General features: G+C 40.3%; 1 protein-coding gene across 3 annotated transcripts in view; it reads left to right on the top strand.

Annotated features, from left to right (window-relative positions):
- Positions 1-6,435: 6,435 nt before the first annotated feature.
- LOC147147068 (3',5'-cyclic-AMP phosphodiesterase 4D-like) overlaps positions 6,436-13,079 on the top strand; it is a 35,535-nt gene continuing 28,891 nt past the window's right edge. For 2 of the 3 annotated variants that reach the window (XM_086030978.1, XM_086030977.1), the window contains exon 1: positions 6,436-6,759. The gene's annotated coding sequence lies outside the window, so the exon portion shown is untranslated. Of the gene's footprint in view, positions 6,760-9,026; positions 10,279-13,079 lie in introns of those variants that run through there. The other variant, XR_015086834.1, reaches the window with a different exon arrangement.

Genomic DNA, 13,079 nt, shown 5'->3' with positions numbered 1-13,079 from the left:
TCTCACCAGGCCCACTAATTGAAACACGCCATTCTGATTAATTTTGCCTTTGTGGAATAAGTGTTAATCCACTCGTTTTCAGCCATCTCTGGGGGCGGCCATTTTGTCTTCCGTCGACTGAAAATGACATCACAACTGCTCACAACGACCAATCACTGCTCAAATTCAGAAAACAGGTCAGCCGTGATTGGTCATTGTGAGCAGTTGTGATGACATTTTCAGTCGACAGAAGACAAAATGGCCGCCCCCAGAGATGGCTAAAAACGAGTGCATTTTGCTGCTTAATTTATATTCCACAAGTGCAAAATGAATCAGAATGCCGTGTTTCAACTAGTGGGCCTGCTGGCAACATATTCTTGAAATAAATATGGCTGGGTTGACTTTTTGATTTAAGGCTTGTTCATGTTCGGCAAGGCTACAAAGCAGGAAAATGCTGTGGTGTAGCTTCCATTGCCAGTGCCTAGAGTAGGTCAAGCTATAGAACTCATTGAGTCCAATGAGTCAAGTAAGGAGCCTTATTTGACCAAGTAGTTCCATCTTGGGTGGTAGTGCCAGGAGTCGAATGACACCTGTATAAAATGCTGTGATGGCGGGACAGATGTGTGAAGTTTCACACTTCTGCCACTGGTGTGTTGAAAGTGATTATTTTTTTTCTTACGTCACACCGGACCACCAGCTGATGTCGTCATCTAATTATCTGATTGCAGGGTGCTGACTCACTGCGTAGCAGCAGAAGCGCTTGTGGAAATGTTCAGTTGCAGCTGTTTTGCAGAATTTGTGTGAAAAGATTTGTTGTATATAGACAGTCACTAACGCAGGGTACACACATACCGGTAGTTTGAGCATTTTCCTCCTCTTGCGACCAAAGTCAGCAAAAGCTTGATTATCTGAGGTCTCTGAAAGATTATCCATTGGTTAGGTGTGTTGAGAGCGACCCCCCCCCTTTCTTTACTTGGAAAACAGACTGAAATCGACGCCAAAGTGCTCTGGAGCTTGCATTGCTTGCCATTGTGCATAATGCGAGCTCCCAGGCACGTTGCTGGCAATTTCAGTCAACAGCAGGGGGCGGTACTGCGGTAAATGTCAACCTCCTTGGATGGCTAAAAAATGGCTGATTAATCACATTCATTCTTTTTCCACAAACACATTATTAATCAGAATACTGAGTTTAGAGTAGAAGGGGCACATGGAACATATTACTGCAAAGATATTTTTTAACTTGACTTTTCTTTAAGACGATTACAGTACTTCCAATTACAGCATGAATACGTATAATTCTAAGTATACGGTCTGTGGAATATACAGTACATCAACCGGGTTTATTATTTTGGGGCGGAGCAGTCACCCTTGATGCACACCTCAAGAAAACCTTTCAGAGACATCCAATAATCAGGCCTTTGCTGACTGATCAGAGAGGGGTAAAATGCTCAAATTCATCGCTACGTGTGCACACCGCTTTTGGTAAAGTGTAAAGACACCATTAGTCAAGTTCATGAATGAGTTTCACTATTTGGGATTGAATGGGGTAAATGTAACAGGCCCCGCTTACCTCAGTCCAACTGGAGCGGTAAGGGAGCGCCAGCCTCTTCCAAAGCTACAGCTGCCGCACTTTCCGAGCGATGCGCGGGGATGAAAAGCAGCCGTGCGTACGTCACGTCTGCTCGTCTCCCACTCAGTTCAACTACTTTCATCCGGAACACGTGGATATGTGTAAATGTTTATCTGACTTTAGTGTATTCCAGATGGTCCTCCCTTCTGAGAGGAGTGCCTTTGAAAAGCCACGCTGAGAGATGCGCTGTGGCGCTTTGCAGAGGTTAAAGTTCACGGGCTACATTACAGAAAAGGCGGAGGGATGGGGGGTGTGGTTGGCCTTGGTGCCAACAAAGTTAAATGTCACATATTTCCCTAAGCCACTCTTGCCATTTTATAATGGAGACTTAATGGAATATTATATAAGGCGCTTATTAAAGCATATTCATGACTGTAATAATAAGGCCGTGTTTGTTTTTCCTAGCAAGGCAGAGTATCAAGTCCCATACACACACATATTAAAACCGTTTAAGTACATTTTAATTAAATAGTTAGTTCCCATGACAATCACTCAGCAAGTACCCATGCATGCTATTTAAGGCAATTGTACAAGGCCTCCATTTTATTTATTTATTTGATTTTTTTTAAACATATCTCTTCAAAGTATCACGTTAAGGATGCTCCCTGCATACAGATGTTGGCGGATACTGTCATGATCCCAGTGATGAATACCCCACGCTTCCAACGAAATCCAAAGACTTGTGTGACGTTCCCTCTTTGTACCTCCTTAAAAGGCAGCAGTGTACCTACACAGGTCATCCACTTGCTAGATTAGCTCAAGCGGAAGTGGTCTTCTTCGATTGTTTTCCTACTGCAAAGTTTAGAGGAATCTCCCAGGTCAAACACAATTTTGATTTCTGAAGTTTTTCCCATAAGAAATGGAAACACAAGTAACACATTCCTGGGTCAAACTGCTGCCACTGTAAAAAAAGAAAAAAAAAAAAAAAAAAAAATAGAAAACTGTATGAACTTCACAGGAAATGCCCAAATACAAGTATAAATATGTTAACTGCTGTTGATAATAAGTTATATAAATAAGAACTCGTTCAAGTCCTAACTTTAATGACAAAGGCATAGTGTTCCCACGCTATAGCCCGGTTCTCATTTGTTAATATTCTGCCTTGTCACATGTGTAAAGAAGGTAACCCCTGTCAAATGTAATGTCTGCCTCTTGCCCAAAGTCTGTTGGAATAAGTTCCAGTTCACTGAAGGGGACCAGCACTTTACCGTAGTGTAACCGGTAACCGGTTGTCTTCGGAGGCGCTGTGTTTCAGAGTAGTGACTTTGTTGGTGCGTTTAATCGTTTCAATCACAAACCTGACGACAACAGCGCAAATCAAAATCCTCCTGTCAAATGTGGCGATACAGCGTGCCCGTACACACATCACATGGCACAGCAATGCATCACAACGCTTAAACTTGTAAATGAAAACAACTAAAGTTTCTCCAGCTGTAAAGGTGCTTACCTCCCCAAGGACATCAACAGAAAAAGGGGAGAGTCAAAGGCGTGAACACAACTTAAAGCGGAAATCAACCCAAACATATTTTTTTCAAGAATGTTCCCAGCAGGCCCACTAGTTGAAACACGGCATTCTGATTAATAGTGTGTTTGTGCAATATGAGTTAAGCAGCAAAATTCACCTGTTTTGAGCTATGTCAGGGGGCGGCCATTTTGTCATTTCTTTCCACTAAAAATGACATCACAACTACTCAGGGCTCAGGGAACGACCAATCACAGCTCGCCTGTTTTCTAAAGTTGAGCTGTGATTGGTTGTTACCTGAGCCCTGAGTAGTTGTGATGTCACATTCAGTCGACAGAAGTGGCAAAATGGCCGCCGCCGGAGATGGCTAAAAACGAGTGGATTAACTCTTATTCCAAAAACGCAATATTTATCGGAATGCCTTGTTTCAATTAGTGGGCTTGCATAGAACATATTCTTGAAAAAAAAAACATGTTTGGGTTGATTTCCACTTTAAAAGAGGCAGTGCCACATTAATTATTAAAGTCGGGGAACACGTAAAAATGTTTATTCTACATTTTGGTTGTGGACGATAATAAAAGAATAAATTATAATAAAAGAAGATGTCAGGTATCCAAGTTTTTTTTTTCCTGTCCCTGTTACAGTAGGAAATGGTTGGATAGATGGAATGAGTGTGGCCAAAAAGCCAAAGAAAAAGCAAAACAGACATGAATCCTTTGAGTCACACTCAGCCGAAATGTTGTAAGGCCATCATGGTTTACAGCAGTTGAAGCCATAGACTTCCACTTTTTAAGCCATGGATGAGTGCTTGCGAATGTGGCGTGTAGCTCAAGGTCCCCAGGTTGTAGTCTGACAACTTGGATTGGTTTGACGTTGTGTAAACTTGCAAGCTGCTGATGATAGAAGATGTGTGTGTGTGTACGTGTGCAAGCGTATGTGACGACACGATGTGATGCGGGACATCAGGAATGACCTCGGAGGGACACCAGTGAGTGGAGGAAGCAGAGAAGAAGAGAGAAGCAGCTGTGTCCCAGAGTTCATCTCTGTGTTTTCCTTTCTCCTTGTCCGCCTGGACGTCCTGCCATTGTGTTTGTTTGCCTATTTAAAAAAAAAAAATAAAAGTACCCAGCATAAGGTTAAAAACACTGTGACCACAGACACTGCGGGCATTTGGGAATGGAAGGGAGGGATAGAAGGTGGGGTTGGATTTATGATATCTCATGAGAATAATGCGATGTGCTACAGAGTACATCCGGAAGCTTGTTAAAAAACTTTTGTTTTTTGTTCCGGAACCCTGGAAAATTTTTCCATTACAACTGTTGACATTTTTACTGTTATTTTGGACCGGGATAGTGTGCAATGTCACTCTCCTCTATGGCCTTTGCTGATGAAATTCCCAAGGATCCAAAGTCCTTTAAAAGGGAAAAGCGACAGCAGCCATATGTGTGACTGAGTTAAAGAAAAATAAAATTCAACACATTTGATAAATAAACATGAACATAAATAAATATAATTAAATGAATATATAAAAAAGACAAAAACAAATAAGCAAATCGATACATTAATCAATAGAAAAAGACAAGAAAGCAAGTGGACAGATAAACCGTATATAATACATCAAATGAATACACGGAGTCATAAATAAAATCAAAGGAACATAAAATAAATATTAAAAACAAATAAATAGACAAATGCTTGATTAAAACAAAAGATAAATAAGCCATGAATAAATACATAATAGACATAAATTAACCAATAGATAAAATACACAAAAATGCAACATGCTAATTAATAAATACAAAACAAGCACACATTAATAACCATGAATAGGTAAACATTAAATACATAAATAAATGAAATTATAAACACACAGATGGATACACAAATGGATAGATAATTTAGTCATACGCAAAGGAAATGGGTCGTTCCATGCCAAATAACCCCCCAATAAAAAACATGAGAATCTGAATAAATATCTAATGAATATTCAACTTTCAATCAATATTCAATGAATATCTGAGGGTAAAAATGCATCCCTGAAACTTGTTTGTTTTAGAGAACATGGGAAAGATTACATTTCATGAGAAATTTTGTTGAGGTCACGTGATCCACAATGCCAATTTTAAGATAAAATTATAGATCAAAAGGTCAAGTTTTTAAATTATGCAACAATCTTCTAAATGATTACATATTTGGACTCCTTGTTGGAATTCCATTTCCAACGATACCTGTTTTGTGAAGAGTGACCTCGTAGTTCCTGAGATATAAGGGTTCAAAGGAAGGCGGTCACCCCCCCCCCTTGAATGAAAATGTCGAAATTCGGCCGGCCGTAACTACCAAACCCTTATTCCGATTAACCTAAAATTTTAGATTTGCTGTTGTGTCATCACTATTAACAAGTACACGAAGTTTCATTCAGATCAAAATCTGCTTGGTTAAACCCCTTGCTTCATTTGGCATGGAATGAACCAAATGCAATAGTTCCAGCAGACTCCACAATGAAAACAACACTAGGCAAAGCAGGCATTCCGAATTACTAAACTTAAAAGCATGAAAAATCTTAAACAGCATAGATTGAAATCTTTTTTTTATTCCAGTGTGATGTGAAGGTCCACTATAAAGCGCGTGGTGAACTACATTAAGACAAATAACCAGATAAACATGACAGTAAATAAATACAAAAAGCTCACAAATAGAGATACCCACAGGTAAATGAATAAACACAAATACAACATATACAACACACATTTACAAATAAAGTAATAAACACATCCAAATAAATCGACATAAATCATTGTAGATCCTTATGTAGGTCGACATATATTCCTCTTTCTTTTACATGTTTCTTAGTTCATTTTCAGGGAACATAAATAATTTACTTTCCTAATTCGTGTGCACCACAGGCACAAAATCATAATAAAATGTTCTCAGAAGGAGGAAGCACAGTTTTATGCCACGCCCAAAAACCACAATAAACAACACGTTGTTAAACGAATAGCTTTCTCACGGTATAGATAAAAAAAAAGCATTATTATCTTTCTAAGGGCAGACTTGTCCTGCACTCTGCAGCTGTCGTTATTCACTTGCAAAGCCATCTTTACAATTCCAATCAAACGCGGCAATTGAATAAATTGAAAAAGCACAAATGATGTGCGCCTTAAGGCAACAGCATTCATTGGTTTGGCTCATTTAAACTCGTATTAAGTTACAGTACAGTGAGCTGCGCATGTAGGAGTGAGTCATCCTCAAGTCCCCATGAAAGGAAAATCAGCTTTTATGATGGAAAGAAGCACTTGATGTTGCAGAAATATATAGTTTGTTTTCAGGAGCACGTGGACAGAAACGTCTACAGCTATCTGGTGACATCTGCAGGTTCGATAGTGTAGTACAGGTTTAAGCAGATATAAATGCCCACACACAATCGACCGACAGCTATCTTACTCCATAGTCGACTGGATGCTTTTATTTATGTGTGACAGTTCCAAATGAATACTACCAAGAAATAATACAGAATTATATTAGTCACACTGCAGTGTATTTGATTTTGAACTAGCAGTTGCCGTCGCGGAAGTATTCGTTGACTCAATAATTCGATACGAAATTGACCACTATAATCCGCTTCATACAAAGTCAGGTTTCAGGAACACGAACGGATAAAAGCTGCAAATCCTCTTCAAGTCTCGAAAAAGTAAGTCAAAAATCACCATTTATTTACTTGCAAACAATATTAGCTAGAAGCGGTAAACACCTGACGTGGGTGTACAGGTGGCTTAATTACAATTAGTTTATTAACTCATTATCTTATTTGCACAGCAGGTCTAACCATAGTGTACTTTTACCAAACTTATGGCCAGCTAACGAGTTGTATTGTTTTTGTTACGGTAAAGTGTAGATGTCAGGTTTCCGACGACGCGTTAATTATTTATGAATAGGTTCAGTCCTACATTTCCCACAATGCAGCTCTTGGTGTGTCACTTCCTGCTTAGGTTGACATGTTGGATGCTGAGCTGTTCTCGTTCATATCCTACATTTAAATCTCATGCCAATGACATCTTTTTTTGGCTTTCATGTGGAAATGGCCTTATTCCTGTCATGTAAACGAGGATATTATCACGCAATCTTGTTCGCTTTACATGACGCTCTCCGACTGAAAGCGCCATACTGATGCGAGACATTAAAGTAGTCTTCGGTTCACATTGGAGTTGCAGTCCCATGGTGGTGCCATAACCTGAATTTGTTTGTAAAGCAGACGGTGCTGTAGTCAAACACCTACTGAAACGCAGTAATAAAGTCAGAATGACAGTAACAAGTGTATGAAAAACATTTCAAAAACTTTAATATTATCAATATATTATTGTGGCACTGCATGTAAAACAGGCTTTTATGGTGATGTTGCACCCAAACACATCAACAGAAACTTAGTTAGCTTCTTATGTCAACAACATACGTCAACATATTAAACGACTCGCCTATCGGAGTACCACAAATCATAGCTGGCATGGCACAGTATAAATGGAACCCCATACAGTATGGACGATGTTAGTTGACGCAATTGTTCCATTTCTCATTGTGGTGTAAGGAGGATTCGGTGTGTGTTGTGCAGGGCTCTGCATCTTTAGTGAAATTGAGCGCTACTTCTTAGATCCTGATTAATGTGAAGGGCTACCAGTTTGATGGTAATTATTTGAGGGTAAATATCTCGCTAGCTTGTCTCCAAGAATACTATGGTTTTGTTATGCGCTACAGTATGGCCTTTGAACTACAGTATACGGGTTTCGAGGAAAAAGAATGTCATTTCCTAATTTACAGTGCACCAATAAAAGTGTGATTTGAAATAAAATTGAAAAAAAAAGAAAACCTTAGATGCAGCTCAAGTGGTGCTATTCTTTTTAGGATAGCAAGACATAAGCATCTCACAGGTGATCTCTTGTTAGATCATGCTCGTGGTCCTCGCAGAGGAGCCATTTGTAGATACTGTATTGTTGGAAATGGTTAATTATAGTGTATATTTATAGTCCATAGTATCTTCACACTTTTCCTTTTTCCCATCACATCTCTTTGGAAGAAAAAGCAACAACAAGTCGATCAAAGGTAATGTTTTGGATGTTCATGGCCTAGTGGTTAGCAGAGTCTGCCTCACTGTGGTGCTGTGTTCGAATCTCAACTCCAGTGGCCTTCCAGCGTGGAGTTAGCATGTTCTCCCAGTGCTTGCGCCCGAATTCCAAAACCGTGTTTTTTCGGTTTATTGAAGATTAAATTGTCCTTAGGTGTGAATGGTTGCTTGTTGACTCTACAGTATCCATGACGTGTCCAGTGATTGGCTTGCAGCCAGTCCAGGGTGTGTGATGCTCACTGAGCTGAAGTCACACAAGATTTGCTGACGTCACGGACGGTGGATTGAACTCATAGTTTCATTTGACTTTCACGCATATTTTCCCAGAAAGGTTTGGTTGAACTCCAAATTATACCGTTTGGGGTGTTGCACTGTAACATAGTTTCATACTCTCTTCCAAAGTTTTGAGCAATCCTATAAATTGTGTAAGCCCGTACAAGGAGTAATTTCACCTTCATTATCAATGCCTTAACTTTAATTTCACACAGTTTCCACTCGACTCCCAACTGTGACGACCCAATTTCACAGCACAAATACCAAACAATAATATGAAGGGCCTGAGGCATACTTGACGCTGGCAGACAAGACGTAAAACCCTCGGGAGGTTTTCGGGAGCTGATTAACATTAACATAGTAAATATATTTCATCGCCTGCCCAGTTGCTGTGAAATTGTTTTGAAGTACGACAAAGGCCTAGTCGTATGTCAACAGATGAATGGCACTGGAAACCCAGGATGATATGTTCGATATCACACTGTACCAAGTGACATCTATTGCTTCCAATGGTGTGTGCGTGTGATTGCATTACATGAGCTGACGGTCCCTCAATGCTTTGATTGCAGCTGATTTATGTGGGGAGAGGCAGCGGGAGTGGAAAGGACAGCACAAGGTCGTGCTAACCCGGCCGCCAAGGATCTGGTTTTCTCCTGCGTCCCCCCGCAGTAAAACGTCATCCCAGGGAGCTTTTAACTCATCTTTTCGGCTTTTCCTTTTTTTTCTACTGGTATGATGAGGGAGCATATCACCACTTGGAGGAGCCAACGCTGCATTGGATGCTGCTAGTTTTTTTTCTTGGTTTTTTTCCCCCTCCCCACTCTTCCTTACCAGGACATTCGTTTTGGTACTAGCCAGATACAATCACTATTTAAGAATATTGAATTATATTTGAAGTTGGTTTCATTGACAATTTTACATGGTAAACATACAGTGACACCGCTAATGTTGTAATCAATCTGTTCCATTTTGTTCAAATCATGTTCTGCATGTAAACATGATCCTTTATGAAGTACAAACCGCTGGTCCTTTTGTGTTTTCTAATCTTCCCTTGATAGTGCTCTCCTGATATTTCAGAATGTAGCAAAGGACAGGGGTGCGCTTTCTTACATTCAAAGTTCTATGGTTGCCATGGAATCCAACATAAAATGATAAATGTCACCCATCAAAAAGGTGAGCAAGATCGATGATATGATTGGCCGAACTTCAACATAGGCCCGCGTTGCTTGTGCAGATGCAGCTTCGCAAAAGCTCTTTTTGACAGGTGCTCCATTCTAGTAAATAATAATCTAAACTTGGCTGTTTGTGACGGTAACGCACAAGCACCCACTGACTTTTTACAAATGGATTAAAAAAAACAAAAAAACTCTTGATTAATATGGCGAGTGCACTGCTCTGTCTTCAAAGGGGATAAAAGCTTCAACAAGCTCATCTTTGCTGATTGGTACAGCCACGATAAAAGCTTGAGTTACTTTTGAGGGATTATTCAATAAGCAGCTTCGACATAGGAAATAAAAAAGACGTTTCACTCGGCGAACCGAAATTCAGAAGCCCCGTTAGACAGCCGTGACCTTCCCTGGCTGGATGGGCCCTTGTAGCCAGGATTTTTTTTTTTTTTTCTCCCTATCTTAATGTGATGAACTGTCGCTGCACTCTTACTGATGGCAGAAAGTTAAACAGAGGACATATCAGTGGAGCAAAATGGCATTCACAGAAGGCAGAATATTTCATCCAAACCATTCTTCTATATTCTGTAGAGCTTGTCCACATTACACTGTGAAGAAAAAAGAGTGCACTGGAAATTTCAAGGCAAGTTGGGCAAATCAACTAAATATGTTAAGATATGGTGTTGTGAAAATTGGCTTTTTAAAAAAATTTTTTTTTTTACAGCGTTTACTGAACTGTTCGAACAAGGAAACAACCTTGGAATAAAAGCGTCTGATTTCCCCCAGCAGCCTGCTAAGTTTGACTATATCCTAATGTGTCTATAAACTTAGTGAGGCAGCCCGCGGCACCAAAGTATTTATGCATTTTTTGCTCCTTGAACCCAGTAACTGTAAACAAACGCGCGTTTGTGGTCACAGCCGCCGAAACAAAACCGAGCAAAACAACCGGGGTTTCATCCGCCATTCACCTTCACCGTTGCGAACAACTTGCCTGCTGCTCATTTGCTCGCAAAGAAAAGCGCCCCACCAAGGATGTGCAGCCGTGTAAAAACTAAAGGAACAACTTAACTTTGAGCTGAGACAGAAATCTACCCCCCGTGGTCACGCACGCCACTGGCACACGCTGCACTCCCACTGATCTATCACATCACGCACAAAAGAAGCACGCAGATGAGAATAGTTCCTCACTCCCCGGTCTCAATATTAAGTACGTCTGCCCAATCTAACCCCGATCCCAAAACCAACGTTGCTTTTTGCAAAGGTAACAATCCTCGCGTTTGATTGACACTCTCAGAAGGTAACGAGAAGGTTATGCTTTTGTTGTTTTGCTTCTCCTGGTTCGCTTATTTACTTCCTGTATGCAGTTTTTCTGACGTATCGACCAGAATTTTTTTGTAATGATAGGATCGGTATTCTTCAAGGATTGAGATTATGATGAGAATTTTCTTCCAGGTTTTGTGCTGTGCAGAAAGGCATGTTTGTCATACTTCTCCATTACAGTTCACCAAGTCAAGTTACTAACGCTGTATTTCATTAGTTCAATGGCCCAATTTCAATCAAAAATAAACATGCTAATTTAGCTCTGGACACCTGTACTATACTCCACAGTCTCCGTTTTGGTGCAGCAGTCCTTATTCTCCTCTCAAACGATATTGATCGCTTTACTGTGGCTGATGGGGCTGCATTTTCGAGTAGTTTTCACTGCTGGACCTACTCAATTTGACATGGCTGGACTTGCTAGTAACACTTGAAGTAACACTTGAGCTGCTATTATTTCTAGTCAGCTGGACTTACTTCCAAGTGCGCCAAGTCAAAGCCATCATAGGTGACGTAAACCACCGATGGTCGAGCAGATCGTCGCCGAAGTGACCAAAAATGCGTTATATTAGCGGTTCGACTTCACATTCGCAAGACAACAAAAGTGTAGCCCAAAAACAAGGAACAAAACAAACGCCGTCGACGTTTGCCTGTAAATGTGTTTCCTGTCTGCAGTTTTTGATGTACCAACTCCAAGTTTTTAAATAATGTTTCAAGTTAACACTGCTCTACTCGCTCTATTGACGATATTGATTTTTCCCATTTGCCCATCTGTCCTCCCCAGTACTATTTCCAGCCAAGTGTTGTTCTCAAGAGTCAAAACCACATAGATGATGTAAAAGGTGTGTCAATTCACCAATATTGAAATGACAAAAATAAACATCAGCGGTGTCAGTAATGAAGGACAGTGCGTCAGTCAGTCACTGACGGATTCCTGTTTTGCTGGCGGACTGATGATTGACTTTTTTTTTTTAAATTTTGCAGCACAGACGGAATAAGATCCGACAGAAGCAGGATGAGGAGCAGTAATAGTATAACAATTTACATATTTTGGGGGGTAAAGTGGTCAAAACTGTTTATAAGTGAATCAAATTGTGTGCTGTTACCCTTGTAAACATTTTCTTTTTGTTTTTTTTGTTAAAATAACAATGACGGAGTGATGGACTGAGCCTGCCCGAAGGACTGATGATGACTAACTGGGGGGGGGGCCGGTCGCCGGCGAGTGACGAATGACGACCCACCACTGATAATGTATAAGAATGTACATGCATATGTAATAATGTATTAATGCTAGCTTACCCTGTTCCTGCAGTTTTACACACCACGGTCACCACTTTGCTGTACTGCCCTCAGTCTCCTTGCAAATAAAATGTTCCTTTGTACTGTGGCCAACAGCCACATATTGAGAAGTAAACTACAGGTACCTCATTCTTCTCCACTGATGTTTTTGTTTTTGAGTTTTTCTGTGGTACTGTTTGGGTCTATGCCCTGCAGTTGAATATTTACTGAGATTTTATTGGCAATTGACGAAACCCTTATGCAAATCCAAATAACAGTGCGCATAGCTCGAGGACTCTTTTTGTCATTTTTTTCGCTGTACAGTCCACTTGCATTGGGGCCCACCGAGACCCAGAGTGGAACTGTTTCCACTGCTGTAGCTACTCTACTACTACTACTCTATCGGCACTATTTCCTCTACCTGGTACTATTTCTAATCAGGTTGCAGCCAAACTTCGGGTTGCCATTTGTCCTGATAAAATTCTGTAACCTACAGTATTTTCTTGATCATCCAACAGACTCGTAATCAGGCTAATTTGTGACAAATGAGTATTTTATTGTTTATGGTATAAATAAATGACTCTGCTTCAGAGTCGCCGCCTTGCTGTAGCGTTCGTTTTTTTTTTTTTTTTTTTTTCTTGCTGCCCTCAGGCTCCTCTTTCACATGCAGCCTACAGTTAGGATGCATGATCAGACTGTGCTAATTAAGATATTTTTTATGCCAAAATGTGTCTCCATGCTTTATTAAGCAAAGTGAACAAGAGCTTTTTCAACATCCATTGTGTCACTTAAGGGTTTGAAGTCCACCTTGGATTGAGAGAGAGGAATATCTGAACTGCGTTATTTTTGTGAGCGACTTAT

The sequence above is a fragment of the Filicampus tigris genome, chromosome 5, assembly GCF_054856515.1.
Source record: "Filicampus tigris isolate MCC_2025a chromosome 5, RoL_Ftig_1.0, whole genome shotgun sequence".
In the NCBI taxonomy this organism is placed as follows: domain Eukaryota; kingdom Metazoa; phylum Chordata; class Actinopteri; order Syngnathiformes; family Syngnathidae; genus Filicampus; species Filicampus tigris.
Note: the sequence above shows the minus strand (reverse complement) of the source record. Positions and strands in the feature narration are given on the sequence as shown.